Here is a 27,869-nt window from a genome sequence, read left to right on the forward strand (position 1 = left end):
CTTATTTATCCCCAAAAGCATTAATTGAAAGGAAATGAAGAGACATTAAGAAGATAAGATGACAGTGTGTTACAGGGAACACACTGTCAAGCTTCACAGCCCCCTGAAGTCCCTTCAAAAATCGAATTATTATTATTACTAGTAGTAGTAGTAGTACTAGTATTAGCATTAGTATTATTACTGCCATATATAGCGTCGTGTTATTGACAGAGTGAGGCGTTGTTTTCAACAGACGATCTCAGGGCGAATCAGACAGCGTGCTTAACCGTGACCGAGAGAGAGAGAGGAGGGCGCAGAGAGAGAGACAAAAGGCGTTTCCACGTTAGAGCAGCCAGTTTCAGAGGCGGATAGCGAAGCAAGCGGACATAGTGACACCTCACGAGCATCATACACCCCAAACTCGTGCTGACAGTTCGTCTAACCCAGGCACCGCTGCCGCGTTTTGCCACGCTGATGAATCACACTCAAGTTCATCACTGAGCGCCTTAAAACCACAAAAGTGAACCGAAACCAAGCGGGACTGACCAGGTGGACTTTTTTCCTCCCTCCTTGCACCACGTCTGCCGCCTCTGTCGGGCTGCTTTCTACGAGTTTTAGCGTTTTAGAGGAAATCGTCCCGCAGACTCACGCATCACTTCCATCTCTGTGTCTCTCTCCCTGCCTGTAGCTGACTCATTTTTGCTCCTCGGGGTGAGTACATCTCTTTCTAACGCTCCCTTCCTGTCTCCGTCTTTTTTCTTTTTTTTAAAAAAAAATCATGCTTTTTCTCACACGCCCGTGGGGGATTGTTGCTTTAAGACCCATTTCCCCCAGAGTGTACTTCATTCATTTGACCGTCATCCCGCTCTCCATTCATGGACACGGCTCATTTCTGTCATTGCATACCGTTACATGGAGGCTGTGTCGGAGACTCGCCTACTTCACAGCCTGCTGTCAATGAGAGTTGTTTTTTGTGAACTATAAAATAAACCTGAGACCCCTGTGAGGAGGACATACAGCATTGGTCAGTTAAGTGATTCCACGGGGCGTTCGTCACAGTTGTTTCTTAACAATAAAATAAACACTTTTAAGAAGCTAAAATTGAAATAAGTGTATGTCCTTTACTCATTCATGGACTTTTAAATGGCAAATGGATGGATGTTTCATTCTCAAGAGTGCACTGAATACACCATTGATTAAACTAATTGGATTGAGTGTGGCTGTGGGCAGGCTATTCATGTATCTAGTGTCCTTTTCATTACACCCCTGCTGAATATCCCCACAGTTTTCCTTGTATAGGCTGGACGATTACAGTGCACTCTCCCACTGAATCCCAGCTATACTGTGTGATAAAAGTCTGTGGTGTTGGTTTAGTAGATTTGTATTCATGAGGATCACATGATCTGGAATATTCTGGCTCTAAACCAGAGGAGCAGATGATAAAGCACTGGTGACCACCTGTGACTGTCCCGGATGGCTGAGAGTGTGTGTGAGCGGATGGGGAAGGGGTGGGTCTTTTATGAATGAATTTGGGTGGATGGCCAACACTTTGTGCGTGCACATGGGTGGGGGTGAGCGGAAGTCTTCTTCCCCAACTGTAACAGACTTATCTCGACTAAGCTACTCTTCTTATTCCCCTGTGAACTTGTGAATAAGGGATCATGTTTGATTTGGCAGATTTTTAGCCAGATGCCTTTCCTGACACGACTGTTTTCTATAGGTGGCTTGCACATGTCACACCAGCATTTTTCTTTGAATGTTTGCAACAGTTTCTACTTAACTGTAAAAGACTTCACACAAACAAAAAGCTCCAGTGACAAAATTTAAACTATTGTTTTTAAATTCATAATGTTATTTATACATTTATAATACATAATGTGTAATTTCTAATATGTTCTTAAATCTATAGCTGGCCCATGTTACCGACGCATTGATTATGTTTTTCTTGTGTCAAAAGTGACGTCTGCACAGCTCTGTCCTGTTTAGTGCTGAGGAAGCGAGTGCTTTTTTTCAATATTCTTCTGAACGATGGGATAAAACTATCAAGTTGTCTCCACTCAGATAAAACCTTTACATCAGTGCTGGCATAAGAGGAAAGAACAGCAGGTATAATGGGACCATTATTAGCTACAGCCCTTAACTAATGTGTTTTGTTTTTGATAGAGGTTTGACATATGTAAAAACAGCCAAAAAGATTAATTAGAACTATAAAGAGATACAAAAAAAGTAAAAAAGAACAACGCAATTTTTGCGGTTTAATGCCATTTTACCATCAGTTGTTCTCCCAGTTTACTTTTAAGTCTGTTTTAAGCTAAAACATTTATTGCTGTATGTAAATTAAACCCATTTTATGTTTCCCTTTGCCACTTCTTAAGCCCGACATTGGTCGCTTTGCTTGCTAGCATAAACTCAAGCAGTCATTTTTTTATGGTCAAAAGTTAGAAACGCATCACGGTAAAGATGCTGGCACAGTATTTAGCATATTTATTAAAAAATGACATGAACAATTAGCCAAGTAGATCCTGATTAACTTTGTTGACATGTAGCTTCTGCTCTAATTTTAGCTATTTGTCATTAATTACTGCATATTCCCATTCATTCTGACCCCATCTGCCACACTCATACAGCACATTGCACTTTAGCGTGTAACAGATGCACAGTGTGACAGCTGTCAGTCCATTTCCTGTTAGGTCACATTCCACTCATTTTTATCCCTGAACACTGTCCAATCTTTGCAAGCTGTCGAACATTCCTGTGGACTTATAATACATCTTTGTGAGGACTTTTTTTTTTAACTTTGCCTGAAGGTAAAGCTTAATTTTAGGTTATGAACAGAGCTTAAGGGTCCTCACAGTTATACAAATAGAGGCCTGTGTGTATGAGCCTTGACTAGGCTTTTTGGGAGCCGGTCTCCTCTCTTTTTTGATACATGTATACATCGATCTGTCGTTGTGCACACAGAGAAAAGAAATAAGTGGGACAGCAGAAATGTGCTTCCTCTCTCAGGTTCACTTCCTATATATGTGTGTGTGTGCGTCTGTTTGTGGTTTCGGATTTCCTCCTGCCGCCGACAGGGGAATGTTTGTGGTCGATTGTTTGCAGGCACCGAGACAAATACAGTATTTGGGAAAAGCGGTGTTAAACTGGCGCTTGAAATAATCAACACCAAAGGCACAATATGCTCTTTGATTTTGTTTATTTTTTCCATGCACCTTCGCAATTTCCTTTTCAACAAGCTGTTGGTTGTCGCACATTACAGACAATAGAAATCTAACAAACCCATTTGTGCAACAGCTCACAGCCTAACAGCCAAAGTGTTAAAAGGACCTGTTATTTTTGGTAGAACATTGCTTCACCACAAGTCGAAAGCCAAATGTGCACTCCATTTTAGGCTATATGAAAGCCCAGCGTTGAGTATGGGTATGTCTCAAACCACAGGAAATGAGGAATTGAAACTTTGCTGAGACAAATCTGGACTCACTAACATCCGATCCATTTCCTCTGTCCCCGCTTTTAGTTTCATTTGGTATGAGACACCACAAAGTGCAGTGCATTTCCTCCTCACATTCTCTTGCAGAAGTAAACTTGGCTTTATCTCATAGCAACAAACATTAATAAAAAGATCCATGTTCAATTCAATTCTATTCAATTCAGTTCAATTCAGTTCAATATAAGCTCTGGCGGACTTGGTTCTATGGTAGGTCTTAAAGGGTTAACATTGAAACCTATTTTCTACACATTCCAGCACATAAAATAAAATATTTTTTGTGTTTACACTCACTCTTTCAAATAGATGCAAGTAAAACACAGCAGAAAATAAATAAAGTCAAAGACTCAGCGGTCCTGTTGCTCTATTTTCACCTGTAAAGCAGGAGTGGGGGTAGGCGGAGGTTTACCCTGGTGCAGGTGGTGCAGGTGTGCCGCGGTCAGTGGAAGAATCCGCGAGTTTCTCTGTGAATTTCCCATTACGTCGTTGCGCACTCGGTGCTTGCTTGGAAGTTTAGGGTTTTTTCGCTGTAAAAATAAGTTTTCTTCCCACGCACAACGGACACTAATGTTTTTGTCACTTTTTATGGAATCAAACTCAAAGTAAGGTCAGTACTTCCACGCTTTAAACGCTGCACGCTCATACTCTCTCCCGCACTCGATATATTAACCATTGTTGATCTGCACACAGCTGTCGCCACGAACGTCGCACTTGCTTACGTCACTGTCATGAGACATTCTCGCAAAAAAATCACGGTTTTAGTAACGCAGTAACGCAGCGTTCCTACAGGTAAGTAACAGTAATCTAATTACCGTTTTTGCAATAGTAATCCCTTACTTTACTCGTTACTTTAAAAAAGTAATCGGATTACAGTAATGCGTTACAAGTGACGCGTTACTACCATCTCTGTTTATAACTAGTATGATTCAGTGCAGAGAGGTCTATTAACACATGCTGAGTGAGAAAGGTGACTGAAGAAGAAAGACTCAATGCATCATGGGAATCCCCCAGCAGCCTATGCCTGTTGCAGCATAACTAAGGGAGGATTCAGGGTCACCTGATCCACCCCTAACTATACTTTAGCAAAAATGAAGGTTTTAAGCCTAATCTTAAAAGTAGAGATAGTGTCTGTCTCCCGAATCCAATCTGGGAGTTGGTTCCACAGAAGATGGGCCTGAAAACTGAAGGCTCTGCCTCCCATTCTACTTTTAAATACTCTAGGAACAACAAGTAAGCCTGCAGTGCGAGAGCGAAGAAATGTTAACTGCCAGTTCTGAAAAAAAGTTGGGAGATGCTCTAATATGTAAATAAAAACAGAGTGCACTGATTTAATTAGATGTCCACCTGCAGTTCCTTTAGATCAGGTTTATTTCAGCTCTGTGGTTCGTCACACTCGAATCGTGTGTTTTCAGCTGCTGATGAACAATCACTAATTAGTCATCAGTCGTTTCCTTAAGTTTGCCAAACTTCAGATTTTTGTTCAGAATTTTGTTGGTGTCTCTCAGTGCAGAAAAGGAACCCACAGAAAACAGAAAATGTATAAACTGAGAAAATTTACAACTATTTAATGCATATTTTAGCCCATTTTCAATTTCAGGGCATTAACACATCTTCAAACAGTTGAGACAGGGCCATGTTTATCACTGTCTGGGATCCTCTTTTAACTAATAGTCATAAACAGAATCATGCCTGTTTTCACTGCAATACTTCCTGAGTGCCTGATGATCACGGGCATCCAAAACTGATTTTTGACTTTGTTTGATCATGATATCTACTGCCGATGATGAGATATTCCAAGTCTTCAAAATGTTTGATTAAGCAATATCATTCTTGAATTATTACAAATTTTTTGCAGATTGATGAACATCTGCCTATTTTTTCATCTGAGAAACTCCACCTCTCTAAAATGCTCTTTTTATACCCAATCATGTTACTGACCGATTAACATAATTAGCAAAACGTTCCTGCACTTGTTTCTTTTATTATCATTTACTTTGCTAGCCTTTGGTTGTTCTATCTCAAATTTTGAGACATGGTACTGCCATCAAACTCAAAACAATCAAAAAAAATGTAATTACATATTTTCTCAGTTTAAACATTTCATATCTTTTCAGTATTTTATTATTATTTATTAACAAGATATAGGTCCATGAGATCCTGTCAAATACAAACATTTTGAAGAAGAATGCTACGCTTTAACCACTCGTACAGCAGGCAGCCCCATACTTTACCCAAGATATTGAACTACAACCAAAAAAAACTGCTAAAAAAAAACAAAGAAAAAATGCAAAAGTTGACATTTAATCTTTTCCATCCACCATTGAGATCGTGATGAAGCAACAACATGAGAACATTTTCAAAAAATTAGAAGAAGGTAGAACGTGACGTAGCCTTATGTATCAATTATCAGTTATTATTAACATTTTCATTTTTGTTTGTGAGCACACTTTAGGATATTTCATTTATTTTTTTCACATCTCATTGTAGCTTTCTCTGCTACTAAAGTTTCCACGATCAGATATTTTTTTTAAATTTTATATCATTTTATTATTGCTTAGATTTAGAAGTTGTTAAAGAACTGCATTTTTAAGTGATTAAAAGTCTCTGACAAAGTAGATAAAAACCTCGGCTAACCTTCAGTTTCTCAGTGGCAGATGACACTGACAGCAGGTGACATCCATTATTTAATAAAAACCTTGTATAGGCTTGATCTGACAACAGTGCATGTCAACGCATTACGCTGGGTAATTAAGCTCACATTGTGCTGAAAACAAACACAGACGTGTGTGGTCTTAAAGTACAGACTCGGGTATCATGAAAAGCAACCTGTGTTTCGCAGCGAAGATGCCTCGCCGTCACTCTGGAGGGATCATTTCCTGCAGCAGGAGATCCTCTGACATGCCTCCCGGTTCACAGAGGGGAACATATATTTCACTGTCAGACTATCCCTGCCTTTTGTTTCCCATTGCCTCTCACCCTTCGGCTGCAGATTTATTTATTTTCACCATGTGTACACAGGGCTCCCCAGGAAGCTATGAGTTACAGAAGGTCACTGGTATTATGGCATGTTACATCACTGCCTGTAATCTGCACTACAGCTTGCAACGTCCTGCAGCCTACTTTTCTGAGCTGTGTTTAGGTGTCCACTGACAGATTAAACCCTAGGAGCAGATTCCACTTTCTATCCAAATTGGAATATTTCTGTCTATACAATCAGCAAATAATATAATCTTTTTCTTTTTAAAAATGCAACAAAATTTGCACTGGAAGCCTGCAACCCAAACCAAACTAATCTTCTGCAACAAATAAACACATCCAAGTAGTTTTGAGGATTTTTTCCGTTTTACTTTCTTTTAACGAGTTAAGTATCAAAGTTCAGCTGCAAATTAAAGTTGAATCTATGTCACTAATGTTTAACTGGGTAATTCTCTTAAATACTATTTCTTTCCATTTATCGTGGATGGATTTATGAAGCCTACCACCTAAACACCAATGAGTCATTCTGCACTCTGCTAGCAAACTCCTGTATTTTTCAATGTGGTTGGGTTTTTAGGTCAAGTTTGTAGAAGCAACATGTTTCATTTTGCAAGTCTTGCAGGTAAAACTTTTAATTTGTAATAATCCAATAATCTCTTTTCAGCTGTATTGAAGTAACCGTGTTATCTTCATACAAAACAGACACAACATTAAAATCCAATAAAAATAATTAAAACCTAAAACTGTTTCAAATACTGTTTTCTCTCTGCAAACGGTTAGGCTCCAGCCTCCCTTCAAGCCTAAATAAGTGAGTAAGAAAACAGATGGTTGGATGGATGGCAGCTGTGGCTCTCAAGGCAGAGCAGGTCATCTGCCAGTTGGAAAATTGGTGGATCAATTCCCATCTCGTCTAGGCTTCATGTTAACGTTTCCTTGAGTTTATGCTATGTGCATGGTTCAGAGTGTGTGAATGTTAGGTTAGGCACAAGCCTCACTATATAAATGTATGAGGCTTGTAGAAGAGAGAGCGTTGAGTGCTGAAATAGTCAAGTCCATGCCTTGATGTGACAGCTCTGCCAAGTCAAGGCATGGACCTGGGATTGTGTTGTTTTGCAGCAGCACCCCATTCTTTGAATGGGGTGGGGCCTCCATGCGTCACTCTTCTTCTGGTGCATAACACAGATGCTTGGGTCTGGGATCTGGAGAAGTTGAAGGCCGGGTCAGGACCCCAAGGTATTTGTCATGCTGCTCACCCAGTTTGTCGTGTGGCAAGGTGTATTGTCCTTCTGGGCGAGGTTGCTGCAGATGGACAGAGTCATTCCCGTTCTGGGGGTGATTGCTGTGCATCAATTTTTAGATGGTGGTTGTTGACGTATTAACATGAATGCTTGAGCCCAAGATTACTCATAACTGCACATCATCTGAAACAGTATGAAACCTTGGTCAGATGTCTCTGTTTCAGTCATTGGGGTCATAGAAAGTGATACCGCCAGCATGGCCGAGCAGTGGTCATGAGTGAAACCGGAACCCACAGCCAAGTTTACCACCCCCGCTGATTTAAAAAAATGTCAAACACTGTTTATTGTTTAAAATTTACCCCGAGCACGTCCGCGCCACTCTTTGGCAAACAGGATGCGATGCCTTGAAGGGGAAGTCCGCATTCCAATTACATCACCAGATGTAGTCTGTTTTTACTCCCTGCTCTCTTGAATTCTCGATACATTGCAGATCACGCGTGGGTTACGTGGGTTTTGTCATTCAAAGCCACCCACATGCCTTCAGTATATCCTAATGTTCTGTCGTGTTTGCAGGTTAATGCGCTCGACAGATTGTCATTTTGATGTTTACCTTAAAATTTTGCACGATATCCTGTATATATGTTATTAGGGAAAAGAAGAGGAAGCGAGCAGCTGGCCATCATTAATCATGCATTCAAACTAAAAGACAGATTTACCTTGTGTATCTGTATGTGTGCTGTGATGTGTTTCAAAGTCACACATGTTAAGCGCTCTCGATGCAGCCAAAAATTTAAAGAAAAAAAAAAACACCACAGATTTAATCCCTCTGGCAACTGCTTGGTTGCGTGGTCGTTTGGTTGCTGTGCTACAAGTGACGCCTACACAGCTACTTTGTAATGCTTGCTGCTACTTTTGAAAATGTTCTTCTGCACTCCTCTGTGTAAGTGAAGCTATGCAAATAAAACACACCGCAGTTTTCTCTTTTAGGGCGGAGCAGAAACGTGCTGGCTTGGTAGCAGGATGGTGTGATTTCAGCATGATTGTTGGTTAAACTAGAGTGATTCTGTTAATCGCTTTATTTATTTGTTAAAGGAGAGAGGGAGAAACACAGCAGGGGTGTTTTTCTGCTTTAACACAGCTGTGGAAGTGTTTCATAAGCCCAATCTGTGTGACTGGCAGTGTTTCACAGTGGCCACAGTAATGGATAAAATGATCTGCACACACACACACACACACACATACACACACACACACACACACACACACACACACACACACACACACACACACACAGTACACCTAAGCCTACACAGACGGGCCAGAGTCACACAGACAGCAACAGCACAGACTGACACATGCACAAACACAAATGCTCTCTATCCCTCTGTTTTGCATGTATGCACAAACACACACTGATTAAAGCCATTCCTCTTCATCCGTGTGTATAATCTCCTCTGCTGCTTGACTCCAAATGAAACGCCTCAGTGGGTCTGATTGGATTTGATAAGACTTGATTCGATTGAAGCAGGAGAGGAAGAGAAGCAAAAACAACTCTCCCGTGTGTGTGTGTGTGTGTGTGTGTGTGTGTGTGTGTGTGTGTGTGTTTCAGGTGTTACAGGATATTATGTCAAAGGTCAGCTTGTATTGTTGTACCCGTTTCCACCCTTCTCTCTCTCACATGCAGATACTTGTTCCAAACCTTCTAACTGATTGCTGCTGTTGATCGAATGCATTTTAATAGTGTTGTGCAAAAGTCTTGAGCCATCTCTCACTTCTTTGCATTTTATTTGAAGCAGCCCGACTGTCTTGTAAATGTTTTAAAGTGCTCTTGACCAGCCTTTCTGAAAGTTTGTTTGCTTGCTACTCCCCTATGAACCATTTAAGCATAAAAAAGGCACCCAACTCAAGGTTGAACCAGTGTAGTGTCTACACATAAGAGAAAACTTAGCCAAGAGTTATTTTTAAATGATATCTTCAGGCACTTTGTTATAAGCAGCATGTCACAAAAACACAATTTGTTCCTTGTGTCCTTAAAAAAACTAACAAAAAAACTAAGAAACTGGAGAAGTGGAGAAGTGACAGACAGATGAAGAGCACATGATTAGTATCTAAAAGTCATGTACTTGAGAATGAGAAAAACGTCAAATTACACAAGAACTGGACTGAACATCTGTGCAACAGGTCTGACAGTGTGATGACTCCAATTTTGAAACTGTGTCTACAACCACCTATAAAGCACGATGGCGTCTTAGTCATGGTTGGGATGTTAATAGTGCTGAGGATCTCGTCAAAATTAATGGAAATTTGAACATAGAAAAGTGCCATAAGAATTTCATCCACCATACAGCATCATCTGGAAACCATCAGATTGACATTGGCTTCATTTTTCAGTGTGACAGTGATCCCAAACACACTTCCAATGCAGGGAAAATATTCCCAGATAGAAAAACACACAGTGGAACTCCATCAGCCATGGAGTGACCTCACCACAGCTCGAACCTCGACATTACTGAAGCAGTGTGGGATCATCTGAAGGCAGTCAACATCCAAAGAAGAGCTTTTCATGTCCTTCAAGAAGCCTGGAGAACTATACCCGAAAACTACTTAAAGAAATGACAAGAAAGTTGCCTATGAGAGTTCAGACTGTGTTGGAGAATAAAACTTGACCTAACAACTATTGACTTTCAAGCTCATTAGATTTGTACAAACTGTGTTTTTGCCTCATATGTCGTTTTTACATGTTTGTACTTGTTTCACCATTTTCCTAAAATATAAAGAAATGTGGGCTGGCTCAAGACTTTTGCAGAGTACTGTATTTAACAAGAACATGTTGCTTGTTTCATTAGACGTGATGAGAGCTCAGTTATATTAATTTTGGTCGGGCAACAGGCTTGCCTTTGTGCTGAGCTAACGTTGTTGTGGCTGTAGCTTCACATTCACCTCATATAGTCTACTTATAACTGATATCAGTCTTCTCGACTTGGCAAGAAAGTGAATAAATGGATTTCTCAAAATGGCAAACTACTCCCCTGAAGTAGGAGATTTTAGAACATGCGTGTTACAATATTACAGACAATAAAAGCAAATAAGAGGTTCACTGTTTTATCCCACCTGCGGTTATTTCATCATTTAAGGTAAAAGTGAAAGTAATAACAATAAAAAACAATTCCTAAACCACAGTAACCTAGCTGAATGAGCTCATCTGTGTGTTTATGTGTGTCACAAGCAGCTAACTTTTTTATGGACAGTTTTTGTTTTTGTCTCGCAACAGACGAGGAGTCAGCCTGTGGCGCGTAGAGAAGCTGGCAGTGGCCGTCGGGGGGTCTGTTGTGTTTGTGCTTCTTCATCTGCTCGTTGGATGATGATGGGTCTTTGTGTGTGTGCGTCTAACTGTATGATGAAGAAGCTTGTGGCGTGGGTGGAAAGCACGGGTGTACAACAGTTGCTCTGATGAGCAATGAGCGGCTTGATGAGACACTTTGTGTTATTGAGGTGATTCAGAGCTGCAGCCGCCTTTTATCCTGCCCTGAGCTAGGCATAAACTGAACCAAATGTTGCCTTTATGCGCCTCCATGCTCTCGCAAGCTTTTGAAATACTGCTTTACTTTTAAATACCGTGATTTTTCACATACTTGTTTCCCCTGCTCACAGCTGTCTCAACTCTGATCATCCATCCACGTCTCAAAAAGGATGTTCGCCTCCTGAATGAATCAGTTAGAGCCCCCCGAACGTGTCTCTGAATGCCTTACTGCTGTTTCTTCTGTCTCCTTGTCAGCTGTTATGCATGTGTTCTTCATTGTGCGCGCACATACTTCACGTGCGGTTGAAAAGGCCTCGGGAATCAGGTTAACCTCCTTGCTGCAGAGATAAAAAATTCAGAGTACATGCGCACACACACGCGTACATATGGATGTAGCTTTTCTCCGCTTCAAATGAGACCGATAAAATGCGATGCAGGCGTCAAACTTGTTCTGGGTACGTTGTTTATGTAACCCTCTGGGGACCCGTGAGTCCACCTAGTGCTCGAGGTATTGCAGTCTGCACTAATGCATTGTACCATTACACAAAGACCCGGCTAGAAGCTTTTATGTAATACCTTTTCACGACTTTTTGGAGCCGATAAACACAAGGTGAGCAACGTGCTGCCTGCAAGCCACATCTGCCCTTGTTGTTTAGTTTTGGTCTGATCCCAGCACTTATTCAAAATTTAACAACCTCTTCAAATCGGTGAGTTACATGACATTTTTATTTATTAGTTGGAAGAATGTTTTCATAGAAACAGAAAAGTTCACATTTAAAAGAAGGAAAGCTGCATAAATCTCTATGGCTTTTTATTTTCAGTTACATGCACAACCTTGCAAAACTTATTGCCATTCTTCTGCTGGAAAATAAGTTTAATCCTCAGAGCTGCTGTAATCGCTTACTGGCCACATCATTAGGTACTCCTGTCCAACTCCTGAACATAATTAGCCAATCACATGGCAGCAATTCATGCATTTAGGCATGCAGAGATGGTCAAATCGACCTGCTGAAGTTTAAACTGAGCATCAGAATAAGGAAGAAAGGTGATTTAATTTGAAGTAACTGAACGTGACTTGTTTGTTAGTGGCACATGGGCTGGCCTGAATATTTGAGAAACTGCTGATTTGCTGGGATTTTCCCACACAACCATCTCCGCAGTTCTCTGTGATAAAACGTTTTGTTGATGTCAGAGGTTAGAGGAGAATGCCCTGTAACAGTACCTCAAGAGCATATCTGAATGCACAAGATGTCAAACCTTGAAGCAGAAGACCACACTGGGTGCCAGTCCTGTCAGCTAAGAACAGAAAACTGAGCCTACAATTTAAAAAAATTGGTCAATAGACGATTAGAAAAATGTTTCCTGGTCTGATGAGTAGACCAGGAAACAGGAAACAACATGAAAGGATGGATCCATCCTGCCTTGTGTCAACAGGTCAGGCTGCTGGTGGTGTAATGGTGGACAGGATATTTCCCTGTCTCTTTGAACTCGTTATTACCAACTGAGCATAATTTAAACACCACAGCCTACCTAAATTGTTGCTGTCCATGTCCATCCCTTTATGACCACAGTGTACTTATCTTCTAAAGGCTGCTTCCAGCAGGATAACACACCATGTCACAGTTCACTGTACTCAAATGGCCTCTACCATCAGCAAAAAAAAGCACCTTTGGTACGTGGTCGAACGGGAGATTCTCATCATGGATGTGCAGCCGACAAATATGCAGCGACTGTGTTTTGCCATCATGTCAACATGGACGAAATTCTTTGAGGAATGTTTGCAGCAGCTTCTTGAATCTATGTCATGAAGGCTTGAGGCACTTCTGAAGGCAGAAGACGGTTCAACCCAGTACTAGCAAGGTGTTTGTAATGAAGTGTCCAGTGAATATAATGTGTTGATATCCTTACACGCTGAATGAATTATTTATTTAAATACAACTAACAGTAAATATTATATTTGCCCTTGTGTGGTACTCTAGAGAAAATCTGCAGGTATTTGCTTGTAATATAATTGCTGCAATATAATTTAATGAAGCAATTACACGTTCTTTCTCACGGAGGACTTATACCCACTAACTGAGCAATCTTGCTAGTTGTATATGCTCTTGATTGCAGAAAAATCAGTTTCCGCTTTGCTTTCGCGCCACTAAAGGATGTGAAATGGTTTAGAGTAATTTTTTACTTTTCACTTTGAGGCCCTGGGCTGTCATCCCAAATGTTGCCATGCCTTCAGATGTTGTCACAGAGATGTGCACAAGATGTCCTTTAGCGTTGGCAGTTCAATACACTGAGCCAAGATGTGAGCCTGACATGAGCCAAGACATGGCGGGCCTTTTTTATAAGGCCCAATAAACTTCACAGTAGGGGGGAATTTTTGATGGGTGTTTAGCAAGTTAGTCAGAACTCTGTCAGTGAGGAGACTGCGGTGCTGGCAGCGAAGGTTTTGGTACTTAAACTACTTGCTAAGTTTCATGTGCTACAGCATGCTCTTTTCCAACATTAACTATGCATCAACCTTGAAAACTGATGCCGAACCAGTGTGTTCAAAGATGACGCCGAGGGGTCTTTTTGCAAGCATCAATATGTAAGGAATGAGGAGTGGGTGAGTTTGCCCCCTAACTCATCTGATATGTGTTGGCTGCAATAAAGTTTTCCACGATTCAGTTTTCAAACAGAACTGCCGTGTAAGTGGACTCTCGCTGTGTGTAGTTCACAGCCATAGTGACCTTATAGCTGGCCTCCAACATGCAGTTCAATATTTGTCTCACACTCTACTCTCTGTGCACTCCATTATTACAAACAACCCTTTTAGTCATCAGCGCCATGCACTGCTGCTCATGTTGTGCGCAGGCTCTTGGCAGACAGCGTTTGGAAAGAAGTTGAACTATTGAGCGGTAAAGTCAATCTTACTAAACCATTAGCAGGAAAGGCAAAGCACAGACACGTCGTTGCTGCTGGGTTTCTGTGAATGAAAGCATCAACACAATCAGCCAATGAGAGACAGGCGATTAATAACCCTCCTATGTTCCTTTTTAAAGACCTTACACAGCATCTAGTCTCACATTAGGAGGACAACAAGCATGTGCAGGAGAGCAAATGGAACTTTAATGGTTGTATTGCATAAGCAGTAATTGAATCCAAGCAGTCTCCATGATGAAAGTTGTATTTCAATGATGCTGATAATTACAGCAAGAGCTGAGAGCTTTAAAGCAGGCGGTTTGGTAACCGAGGGACTATTTATCAATGTTTCATAATAATACTGCTACTTATCGTAGTTAACATGTGTTTTTTAATCAAGGGGGTTGAAGCAGCTGCTTCACTGTAATTCTGGATGCTTTGATGGCTGCATAGCTGCTCTTTATGTCCAAAAACTAAAGGGAGCACAGCCGATGAAGATGAAGCTTTTAAACATAGTAAAGAAATAATTGCCTACTTTATTCAGAAGTTTTCTTAAAAATCGTGCTTGTAAAAAAAGTTCCCATTTAAAGTAAGACTTTTACTTTAAATATCAGTCAAATAAGTCAGCGCAGATTGAGATAGCTCAAGCGCTTCACCTTTTTTCATGAAATTTTGTATCAGATGATGAATTTAAATAACCCTTTCCAATGTTCCTAGTTTTTTCTAAGCCCTACACATATCTCCATTGGCGTCAGTAAGGTTCATCTGATTCAATTCAGTTTTATTTATATAGCACCAAATTACAACAGCAGCCACCTCAAGGTGCTTTTTACTATAAGACCCTACAATAATACAGAAAAGCCCAATAATCAAATTGGCGACTGTGGGAAGGAAAAACTCACGTTTAACAGGAAGAAGCCTCTGGCACAACCAGGCTCAGGAAGGTGCTGCTGTCTGCAGTGGGCGGTTAGGAGTGAGGAGAGGAAGACAGAATAAAAGACTTTTCAGTGTGCTGAGTGAAAGCATTAGGTTTGTGTTAGCACTTGTTTGCCTTAATAAAATTCTGCAATAAGTTGACGATTTTTCACCTTCCTCTTGCAACTGTGGGCACAAGTTTGATGACATTACTTTTTCTTTGTTTGTTTATGTGATATTTAGTTGATATGGGTTGAATGTGCCAGATCACAGGACATGTGTTAGCACATGTCACAAAGCTCTATTTACTAGCTTACAACAATAGCTATTGTATGCATTTCCTTGTAAAACCACTAGAGGTCTCCTGCATTTTTGCCTGATTACAGTGGATGATAACAGCCTGCTAAGTTGGCTACAAGTTAGAGGAGGGTGTGTACTTGTGATATGCATGGTAATTATAATGACTTATTAACGTAACGACTTTTTAGTAGATTTCCAATAAGGTGGATTTCCTCTGATTTCCCATCTATCGCCACCCTCACAGAGCATGATGTATTCAACAATAACTACCAGGTCGCAAGCACAACATGATTTTAAATATTTCTGTAGCTGCTGTAGTCTGGCTTTGCCAACTCATTTAAATGTTAGTTATTCCCTCAATAACGCGGATGAGAAACCCTAAATCCTAGAATTGCACTCAGGAGTTCTGCAGTGAATTCATATATTGTGTTGTTTTATTAGAGAAATCTATAATAACGCAGTAATGTGAAGAGGTGATGAGGGCTGGCAGGTAAAGTACCCCAGTCTTGCGTCTCCCCTGATGCAGGTTGATGGACTGAGTTTCATTTTCTCTGAATTGCACCTATCTTCCTCCCCAGTACCAGCACGCTTAATCCACTAATGGAACAATATAGCGAACTGAGTGATAGAAAGAAAGCCTGAAAGAGGCGGGGAAGAGGAGAGGAGGCAGACGAGCCGGCAGAGTAATTTGAAATTTTGAGTCACGCCTGGAGTCTGAAACATAGACTGAACAACTTGTTTAATCTCTAATGGACTGTTTGGGGACTCCAGCCCATTTGTGTGTGTGTAGGTGTGCATGTGTGTGTGTGTGTGTGTGTGTGTGTGTGTGTGTGTGTGTGTGTGTGTGTGTGTGTGTGTGTGTGCATGAGGGGTCAGTGACTCCAATATAGACAGCCATTCCCCACAGTTCCTGACCATTTGACTCCATGTCCATGTTAGTGAAAGAGACAGGGAAGCTGCCATTAAAGATTTCCTCTCCTCTACTTCAGTGTGTTTCTGAGTGTGCGCACGTGTCTCTGTCTCTTCGCCACCGTTTGGCTTGTGGTTGTAACGGCCTATGACTCATACTATCCCCCACCTCCTCCCCTTCCTCCACCTGCACCTCATCCGGCCCTTTTTAGTTTCCATCCTCTCTTTTCTTTTTACCTCTTCTCTGATGTTCACATCTTTTTTGCTACAAGATTCAGGGCTGCAGCAGCTTTTGTGTTTTTAGTTACAGTAACTGTTAAATTAGGATTTCCGAGATTTGTCCGAGATTAAGAGTAATCTGTATTTCTTCAGTGACACCACAGTCACACAGATGTGCACCTACCCCCACAGTAACCTCCAGTTGCTAGGGAAAAATATGTAATCACCAACTGGTAACTGGAGTTTGGCTGTTGCTGGGTGAAATCAGTTGCAGAGGACCAAAAATGTCCTTGTGCTTGTTTTGGTCACTTGCTCATAATTGAATGGAAGAGGCCAACTTATCCACAAACACTCACTCTGCAAACCACAAACGGAGAATGTTGGAGAAAGTAAAAGTTTCACCTTTTGAAATGTGTTGCAGTGGCAAGGAGCAACTTTCAATCTGAGTTTTTTTTTTTTTTTAATGCCTCAAGTGTTCGCAGACAAGCCATTGTCTTCCATGCAAGCTCAGTGGGCCATGGTAAACTGCTACCAAGTACAACTGTTGCTACCACTTTGCAATCAGTTTCACCAAACAACTATCAGAAGTCACTCACCAGGGAAATCATATTTTTCCCTAGCAACCAGAGGTTACCAGGGGCTCGCCAACCAGTCTGCAGACCTGTGTCAGTGAGGCCTTATCAGACTCATGCACAAACTTCATCGCTGAATTAAAACACAGTTTAATGGACACAAAAAAACAAAATCTAACCTGTCATAAATAAAACCTTGAAATTGAAAAGCCTGTTATGTTGGCTTTGCAGCACTGTTGTATCCTCTAAGATTAGAGCATTCTTACAACAGATAAAAGACAGATGAAAAATGTGATTCATGCCGCAGCCAGTAAACTTAAGGCTCCTGCAGGAAATCAAGGTGGCAGTTGTTATTATGTAACGCAAGTTCTCAGATCGGTGTTTGGTTTTTGTGCTTGCGAGATATGTTTGTGAGAAGAAACAAAAATGCACGAGGATCACGAACATTTTCTGGAAATATGCTCTTGCATCAGTGAGAAAGCTGAAGGTTGAAGGTAAACACCAAAATAAATCCTAGTAACTGAATGTAAATTTAAAAAAGATCTCATTAGGACCTCAGTTTCTCCCCTGCTGCGTTGAAGGATTGAGCCAGCTCTGGTACAGACCTATAAAAAGAGGCTTTTTGGCTTCCTCGCCTAAACGGGTCAGAACGGGGCGGAATAACATTCTTACTTCTCAGCGACAAATCCTCTCACACATCGCGGCTCCTCTGCCTTTCTTGTCATGCTGAAAATATAACAAAAGGCAGCTTCTCCTCCTCCCACTTTTCCGCCGTTTCCAGCTCCTCCACCACCCCTACTTTCTCCTCCTGTCACACAGTGGAGCTGCACGATTGCAGCCGACACTCCGTGAAGTGCGCTCCATGTGAGCGTGCGCATGAACGTGATGTTGACGTGCTCTTGCACCACTTCTGTCGTGTCTTTAATCGCATGCCCCTGCTTGTGGCTGTCTGTTTCTGTGTTTCATACATGCAAGCATCCATGCGGGTTGATGGTTGATGATGCTCTGGCCTGTGCGCTTCGGTGTGTGTATGTGTGTGAGCGTCTGCAGCTGTGGCTCTTGTCCACTGTGTGAGCCGAGGTTATGGCATCCTGTTCCTTTTCCTTGCTGCCTCTCCATCTGGAGGAGAGCCAGCCTCAGTGAACTGTGCATTACAGTGGGATACGGCCCCATTATCACTGTGGAGAATGCCAGCATCCGGACCCAGGCTGGCTGTTCAACTGTGCATCTGTGTTTGTGGGTGCAAACTCGTGTGTAGAGGACAGACTTTTGAGTTAAATTAACAGAAAAATCTGTATTTAAAAAACTATTTTACTGGAGTACGTCTTTATGTGCATATGTGTATGACTTTTGTGTGCCTGCCAGCGTGTTGTTTTCACTCCTGTAGTTTTATATCTGCGACAACCCAAAATTTTGAAAATCTGTTAGCCACTCTTCAAATCTTGTATTTGAGTTATTAAAACAATTAATTGGCATCTGTGATCCTTCTCTGTTTGAAAAACACAAATAAGATGTCATTATTCTGCTGGAACTGGCATCGGATCGTGCGTGGTTCATGTTTTGATTCGTAGGACTATGCAAACATCATAGCAACCAAATGAAGCAGCCACAGCTCCTCATAATGAGGAAACTACACATGTTTTAGAGCTACCATTGAAGCCTTTAAACATTAAGGTGGTTGATGCAAAGAGTTTGGGTGAGCTGTATCTTCTGCTCAAACTCTTTTTATGCTTGGACTCAACTAGAGCTCAGGTTGATTGGCAGGATTCACAGTTCAAAATAGTCCCTGGTTATTTCCCTGTGATATATTGGCAAACTGGCCAGGGTGAGTCTGCACCAGCCTATCCCAACTGTTCCTCAGTATCCAGTTCCTCAGTAGCCTAAACTGGATAAGTGGAAGAAGATGGATGGATGGATGGATGGATGGATGAATGGATGGATGGATGGATGGACGGACCTTTTGCACTTCATTGCCTGAAACAAGCTTTTAGCTAGGTTTTATTTCCATTGGCTGCACCTCATAAACAGAACGTTTGAGCAGTGAGTGGGTGGGGCTTCTATGCTCACAGCCAAAGTTGTCTATGACATCATCATGCCAAACCAAGACTAGTGTTTAAAGCATCCGGAGCTCTTGGCTCAAACAGGTTAATTGTAATAATATAAATATGATTAACATGTGATTCAAGAAGGACTAGTAGTACAGTGGTTAGCGCTTGCATATCACAGCAGGAAGGTTCTGGATTTAAAATCAGTTCAGTTGAGTTTTGTCTGCCTCTCGATGTATGACAGGAGGTTCCAGCCTAAAAATGGATAGTGATGAATATAAGCATCCACCACTGTAACTGTATTTATGTGACATCCAAGAAAAACTATCGTAGTAAACCATCGAGGTCAGGGAAACTTCATTATAAATATAGTAGATATATTCATGTGTTCATCACCTCTGTGCGGACACGTTCTAGTTTGACAGAAACTGAGTTAAATATAGTGAAAGCCCACTGAACACGCCGGGAGTCTCACGCTAATGCTCATGTCTAAACACGACATATGCTTCACAGTCATAAATACAACAGGCCAACAACAGGAAAGCCAACTTTTTTTTTTACAAAGGCATAATGTTCACACATTCATATCGGGCTGATAAAGGTGAGACTGTGGGTTTGTGCAGGTGTTTGTCAAATACACACACGAAAACATGCAAATACACCCACACAGTGGGACAGTGTGCAGCAGATGAAGTGTAGGATGCTAGCTGGAGAAAACCAGTATGTATTTTAGTGAATCCCAAGCAGAAAAAACCTTACAATTTGCCAGCTCGTTATATGCAAAGACATGAGCAACAAGCTTCTCTCTCCTGTCTTTCTTTACTACCTTGCCCAAATGCTCCAGCAGCATATTTCCATGTAGTTTCTCCGTTTGGGATCAGACAGGAGCCAAACAGGAACTGATCTTTTTTTTTTTCAGTCTGCAGCTTGGAGTTATTTATGCAAAGGTGCAGTGTGCAAAGTGAGTGGGGAACTTAGCCTGCACCATCAAAGTCAGAGTGGGCCTTTTATCAGCATTGCTTTGCATGTCTGCATAAGTGATTCTGACCCAGCGTGTGTGTCGCTTGGCCCCCGTGCTTGTTTCACTGCCTCTGTTTGCATATTGCTGAGAGAGACACAAAGAAGAGAGAGAGGAAGTGCACCGTATGTGTGGCGGAGGGCCTGGTGTTGCTTTTTAAAGGTAGAATAGCCACATCATGTCCAAAGCTGCGCTCGCCTCCAGATGCCTTCTGTTGTTCTAGAAGGCCTCCACAACAGAAATATCAGGGCAAGAATCTCATCCCACTTTGTTGTAGATTATGTGGGATGCAGCCTTTGAAGTGTTTTCACCAGCAGACAGAGGTGCTTTTGCTTCTTAAGTTTTTAAAACATAAAGAGCTCAAAGCCATCGTAGCAGCATTGTTGACATTTTACTGCCACAACTGACAAAGTGATGAATTGACTAGTTGCTGCTCTCAGACAAAAATATGCCCACCACTTCCTATAAAACAAAAACATTTTTACACTTTGGTCTTCGTGCAAATCAAGAAAACAAGGTGCAATATTTTATGCTATGCTAAAGTAGACACACACTGACTGCCTGCACTGCAATGCTGTGTGTTTCATAGCTACACTGTACCTGAAGGGTTGCCTGGCCTTCTTTATGTGTGCACAGTTGGTTGATACTTCACTGCACTGTTGCAGTGATAATGAAGTTGTGGGCAGTTAAACTCTCATGCCCGTTATGCAGACACAAGTGTTGGGCTTTGATCACCAGCCTGCATTTAAAACAACAAGTAGGAAGTGTGAACAAAGCATAAGAAATAATTCGTCTTGTTCTTTCACTGAATTCAGGCCACGGCTCAGGAGTTGGAGCAGGTTGTCTTCTACTCCAAAGGTTAGTTAAGGGATTTGGCAAGATCCTAAACAGTGTCAGGTGTAACTTGTTTAAGTAATCACATTACATTTTCAGTAACATGTTCAGTTTAGACCAATGCCTGAAAATGCTTCCATAAAGTTGAATGAACTGTGAGCAAGAAAGGAATTTTACCATTCCCATAAAGACCTAGAGGAAATGTCAAGTAATAGAAGAAGCTTCAAGTTTCAACTTCTTGACCACAGCAGGCTCCACATGTTTGATTTTCAGGATATCTATGGCAGATTTGTGTCTTCTACCAGGATCAAATGTGTATGCATAAACCACTGCACTGTAGAGCTATTAGAAAAGCCACTATGTTGGAGGACAGACATTTATAAACATAAAGGTCAATTTGTTCATCACCATACAAACAAAAGACCTACACATAATATGAAGCATAAGTTTCTGTATTCAAATTTCTATCCTAAGGATTTGTTTTCTCTCAAAGGTGTAAAAATAATGCGAAGACTGTGTTTTTGAAAACGTTGGAGGAGGAAATAAAAGTATAATTGGTGAAAATACATGAGCAGCACAACATTAACAAAAGGAAAGTGATGGTGGAGTGAATGAGAAGGTGTAAATGGGTAAAGTAAAGAAATAAGAAGAGACGGCAACAAAAATGTGAGGACAGTGAGTCCATTATCAGGTCTGAGCCAGGCTGTTGTTATCCTCCTTTTTTCAGCCTTTATGTGGAGTTCATGATGTGAAAGCAGATGTTTTCATTAAAAAATGAAATAGAATAAAAAGAATAGGACCATACAAGCAAATATTAGAACTTGATTTTATCAAAAAAAAAAAAAAAAAGGGAAAAAAATCACTTGTGTTATTTTATTGGAGTTGACCAAATGTCTTTTTTCCATACAAAGAGGTTTCAGTCAAAGGAGACTTAACCAAAGGGAAGCTTTTTTATAAAATTTTATAAATTACGGATTTTATTCCTTTTAAACAAAAACCAAAAAAACCCCAACTGCATCTGACTGTAGATGCGTTCATTTTATCTTTGGTTGATACTGTTTTTCTTGATGTCCGTTTGGGCTGTTGTCCAGGTTTTAAAGATCCCTGCTATTGATGGAGCATTCCACTCTCACCCCAGGGGGAAGCCTACCGTCCACCACAAGTGGAAAGTTAACATTGATGGAATACCTCTTAACAAGAGCCAGTGTTTTCATGAACTCTGTTTAACTCGCTAAAATGAGGAGCTAGGGTTTTTTAGGTGAAACATGACCGTGCTGTAAAGGCATTTTCAATTTTAATTGAAAAGCGAGTACCTTGGAGTGCTTTGATCATTTAGCCTACTGTTCGAGATGGTTTGGGGTTGAAGCATATATATTAGTTAGGTAAGATCAACACATGGTTAGGGTCAACTTAAGTTTAGGAGAAAGAGAGACTACGACAACAGAACAGTAATATTTTACAACGAAAGGGCACTGAGCTAAGTCGGGCTGGCAGCAGTCAGCGCCAGTTTCATACAGCAAGGTGATGCATTTGAGGTGTTTTTGTTAGTTTCCATATTATTCATACAACGCCTGTATGAGCAGCTGTCACGCTGCCTTGATGGACTTCTACTACTGTTGAGTACCACCTCAAATAGCTGTTATTAGGACTTGGCATGAGTCGACTTTTTTTAGTCCAAAGATAATACGATGAGGTGTTTGTCTGATGCTGAGCTTGAGCAGCAGTTTGGAGATGAGGCGCGGTGTGAAGAGATTACCAACTGCTTTTCTCAATAACCGAGAAGAAAGAAAGGTTCAGGAGCGCAGCTGTTACATCAAGATGGTTCATAATGTGTTTCATATCGCAATTGGAATTTATAAACTGCACTTACTGGGAAATCTGGGGTCCTCGGTGGGGATTTCAAGATTAAAGGAGACTTTAAAAATTATTAGAGTCTTCTAGTTCTTCCTCACCTCTTAACTCTTCCAATAATGAGTTCATGCTGTGTGACCTTTAACCTCTTGAGGAAATGAGGCACCAATAAAGTAGCCGTTCTGCTGTCCTCTTTGGTCAATAAACGTGTCCTACACATAAGTCACAGCGTCTCAGCACTGCCTGGTCCCTCTTTTATCCCCTCCTCTCTACCTCTTCCTCTTCATCCTCTTGTCCCTCAGGTCTTACTCCGCTTGTCTTTTTAATTCTGTGCTCACGACTCAGTACACACACACACACACACACACACACACACACACACACACACAGAAATGCACAGTCAGACACATCAGCAGCTGAATGTAAGAAAGCAGCCAGACTTCTGTCTGATTTTCTTGATTATTGGACAACCAATCAAAACATCTGACAGTGTTTCGCTGCAGGCTGACTGTGTCTGAACAGTTCTGGCTCTTAATTAAATTTCCTGCTTGAGTACCCAGCCACCTGTTTCTCTAGCTTTCTCAGAGGAAGAACTGCACCTTTTGGGGCAAAATTCACAATCCTGTTTATTTGTCATTTTTCTGGATTTGATGTGAACCTCAAGAAACCCCTCTGGTGGTTTCTGCATGTCTTATCTTAGCATACGATCCAAATATTTCCATCATTCTTGAACTACATGAACCAAAGCTTTGTAAAACATACTGTGTTTTATAGATGGCTGTAGACACCCAGTCAGAAGTGTTGCCACTGATTTTGAGTCCAAATCTCATGTAATTTGGTATCCTCTAGCTCTGAGGGCCCGTGTCAGGTCTTTGCTCGATTTTTTTTTTTTTCCATTTCTTAAGGATATGACTTTCAGATACTGTTCCTCTGCTGTAGTTTTTATACCTTCCACTTCATCTTTGTCCTCCACTTGTCCAGGCTTTCAGCTTGCAGCTCTTTGTTGGTCCAAAAAATACTATTTTATACTGTCAAACTCTGTTATCTTTGGCATTTTTCATAGATTCAGTGAAACACATATTGGACACTGGGCACACATGGCATGCTTTTGTAACAGGCTGCTAAGTGCCTAAAAATACAATTCAAAATTGGTTCTGTACAGAATTGTCTGTTATGTTTAGACACAACTCTGGTTCATCCGTTGAGTTAGGTGCCTTTTAATGCCAGAGTGATTCGTAGGTCAGTGAGAAGGGCTTTACCAAACAAAATCATTCTTCTAAAAATGAGTTTTCCCTACATATATAAGAAGAGTCTGAACAAATGAAGTGAAAGGCGTACAACTGCCTTTCACTTCATGCAAGGTGACTGCTGCTGACACACCTGTGTATTTTTACCTTTAATGCGATTGAGGTTTTGTTCACCCCATCACTCACCTTGTAACAGGATTTTGCTCTTCTTTGAGTGTCCAGGACTGAAATAGTCCATCATTTTGGAGCCTTTTCAGCTCAAGCAACAATTTTAGACATTAAAGCTGGTGGGTAAAAAAAGTGGTTTCTACACCATAATTTTCCTGCATGTCACAGTGAAATGAATGGATCTGAAACCGGTTCAATTTGGTGTAATGATACTCAGTTTAGTCCTTTCATTTAGTCAGAACAGGTCTAAAATATGCATGTGTGATACAGTTTTCCTGTATTTGTGCTTAACAGCTTTTTGCACAGGTTTAAAAATCTGGGATATTTGAAGGTATTTAAGCTAAATGGTTTAATAAAAATTGAAATGTATATGGATATGATTAGACCGAATCACCTTTTTTTTTCAAATTTTAGCTACAGAGTTGCTTTTTTCCCCCTGTTTCATCCTCACCGGCATGTTTTCATGCACTGCTGCATACATTCTCACAAAAGCCTGCAGTGTTGTTTTGATGAAGGAGCAGGAAGAAGAAGTGAGGAGGATAGTGTGTGTGAAGGTGGCGGCGATGAGGTGAGGAGATATATCTGACTTGACTTCACAGTCGAGTGTCTGAAGTGGCTGACGTCAGCTCGTGGTTTTGCACCCTTTGTCACATTATTTTTTTTTTTTGCCTGGAAGTTTTGCTCTGAACGACGTGGCTGTTACAACCCCGGTCGTGCACAAACACACAGACTGACATTTGCAGGAGGGGAGGAAAAAAAACCCCTATGCATCCTGATTTCATCTCCTCACACACACACATTGATGCACACACTCTGCCCCTCCCCTCCTCGTCCTCTCTCCTCCCAGAGGCACAGAGATATTTTTATCTCCCGTAAAGCCCTAACGCTAATGAAGCATCGACGACACAAATACATTTCCATGATTTTTCATATGTGGCTTCTGCCGCCGATGTCGTGACACACCAGAGGATTTGTGCCTGTGAACTTGTCACAGCGCGTGACGTACCAGATTGTTCTGCTGCATTTCAGTGATAATTTTACATTTAAAAATCGCCATTTAATCGTGTATTCAGGCCTAAAACCTCATTAGGTGAGAGAGGCAGCGAAGCGAGATTATTCCACTTATTTCCAGTCCATTTACTCGTTTGGAGCTTTTTTATAAAACACTTCACAGTGTCAGAAAATAAGACCCACAGTTCTTCCAGCACATTGTGACAATTGGATGTAACCAACACAAGTGCCTGATTTGCTCTTGTTTAAGGGGGAAAATTTAGCTACAGCTAAAAAATACAATACAATCTGGAAATATTGACTTTATTTGCTGTGTTATAAGATTGAAAATGCCCTCAAATCCTAAATTTGTCACCTGAGGCACAAGCCCAGACTCACAAACTCAGAGCTGTATCATGTTATTGCTATCGAGGGATGTGCTCTCGGTCTGCATGATGCAAGAGGCTGTCATCAAGTCTGACGTTTGGAGGCAGTTTAAGTCGTCGGCCTTGTAGCCGGACCACACAGCTTCATCCTACCTAAGGCATCCTGGCAGCACATGCCGCATTCAGTGATACGGTATACATGGTTATCTAACATCATAATCCCCTCCTGCAAATATACAGTATGTGTGGTGCAGTGGGTCACGGATAACCTAAAAGCAGTGGATCCAAAAAGTCTTCTACTCACTCTGCTCTTACTGTGTGAATCAGTTAATTCCTACAAAGTAAGAATTAATAAGCCGTGTGGTTTCTAATCCTAATGCTGTACAATTTTCCAAGGTAGAATGTAATTAACTCAAGTATTATACTTACTAAGAGTGTTAAATTACTTTTGCTTAGATTGTTTTTCTTGAATTTTTATTTTGTTCGACAGCTGACAGTTTCAGATATACACAAGATGACATGACTGCAGATGATGGACTGTTAGAGCTTAATACAGACAGACAGGACAGAATCGGCCATAGACAAAGGCTTCTATTGTTATGCAGTCAGTAACAGTAAAGTAAGTAAACTGACATCAAAGTGATGATTATTAGTCATTTGAACAAATATTTATTATTTCAAGCTTCTCAGAAATGAAGCTGTTCTGATTTTCTGTCTTATATGACTCAAATTTGTTCTTTCATTTGTTTTTATGTTGCTGGATTTGTAAGTCATTGGCACTTGGAAGATTGTAGGTATGACATTTTTATAACCTATAAAGAGCTGTCTCAATATAATATAATGTACTAATAAATGCTGAAAACTGTCAGAAATGTCAAAAAATTAGCTGGCATTGAACATATGCCATATTCTTAGTCTTGTTTATTAAACTATATGGATCGCAGTACTGGACCACCTACACATTAGCCCTACAGGAACTGCTCCTCATGAAGCTCCCGGTGCACAGTTGTTGTGCTGATGTTAGTGGAGCTCATTCTTTCACAAATGTTTGTAAAGGCAGACGTGCATGGCTAGGTTGCTTCACTTTATACACCTGTGGCAATGGGACTGAAAACACCCAACTTCCTCCCATCCCCCCAACTGGTCACGGCAGATGGCTGTCTGGTTCTGCCGGAGGTTTCTTCTTGTTAAAACGATTTTTTTCCTTCCCAACTGCTTGCTCAACAGGAGCGTTGTTTGATTCTTTACATCTTCTATGTATTACTGTAGGGTCTTTACATTACAATATAAAGCATTCTGAAGGGACTGTTGTTGTGATTTGGTGCTATATTAATAAAATACAATAAAATGCAGTTGAATAAATTAAGAGGTGTTGCCTAATACTTTTGTTCACATACTGCAACTTTGATTACATACTTCTAAAAAAATGTGCTTTGACGTGGCGCTTCTTTGCATTAATGAAGAGATCCATAAAACTACACCAAATTATGCACAGATTTTCAAACTCTGTCAACAGACTTGTCACTGCATTTGCTTTTATAAAGAAAACATAATAATCATATGACACATTCAGTATTTTTATGTAAGCAAACCTGTGAATGCAATTTGAATCTTGCATATGGAGAATGGCTCTATTAATGGTCCCATTTGAATAAATATTCCACCAGAGACGATTTGTCTGGTACCGTCAACAGAACGGGAAATTAGCAAAACAAAATGCCCCTTCATCTCCAAACCAGCTTCGCTGAACAGATGATGATGATAAACCATTAGCATACTTTGGCTGCAGCTAACAGAGTCTCAGCCCAATGACATTATGCAGGTCATTATGTGCGCAATTATGTTAATAATTTTCAAATGATAATGTCTGTCAAGTCCACTGATCGCATGCAACAGAAGAGCCAAATTACATCTACAGTGGTTTGTTTTGCTAATATTTAGCGCCTCCTTGATTCTTTTAGTAGATGCTGAGCTTTCTCGCTGTCAGGCATAAGCAGCTTTTTTTTTATCAAACCTGTGACAAAATGGACGTAAATATCTATTTTTAACCTCAAACCTGATTTGTTTTCCTTTTTTTACATTTTGATTTATCATTTATCTGTTTTCTTGTAAAGAGTTTTAAGAGAAGATACCACCGATATACCCTTTTGCTAGCTGCCAGATGGCTAACTATGAAGCCAGTAGGTGTTTTGTTGTTGTTGTTTTATGTTATTCATACAGAAATGTATAAGAAAAACACATAACATATAACAGTTAATTTATTGTCTCTATTTTTATGCTAAACTAAAGCAAGCTAACTTGAATTATCATTATTTTA

At 40.7% G+C, this 27,869-nt stretch overlaps 1 protein-coding gene across 1 annotated transcript in view; it reads left to right on the forward strand.

The window, feature by feature from the left end:
• The first annotated feature begins 267 nt into the window (after nucleotides 1-267).
• pea15 (proliferation and apoptosis adaptor protein 15) overlaps nucleotides 268-27,869 on the forward strand; it is a 61,848-nt gene continuing 34,246 nt past the window's right edge. Inside the window, exon 1 of the mRNA XM_082519972.1 lies at nucleotides 268-690. The gene's annotated coding sequence lies outside the window, so the exon portion shown is untranslated. The remainder of the gene's footprint in view (nucleotides 691-27,869) is intronic.

The sequence above is a fragment of the Aulonocara stuartgranti genome (assembly GCF_965226115.1).
Source record: "Aulonocara stuartgranti genome assembly, chromosome: 3".
NCBI lineage: Eukaryota > Metazoa > Chordata > Actinopteri > Cichliformes > Cichlidae > Aulonocara > Aulonocara stuartgranti.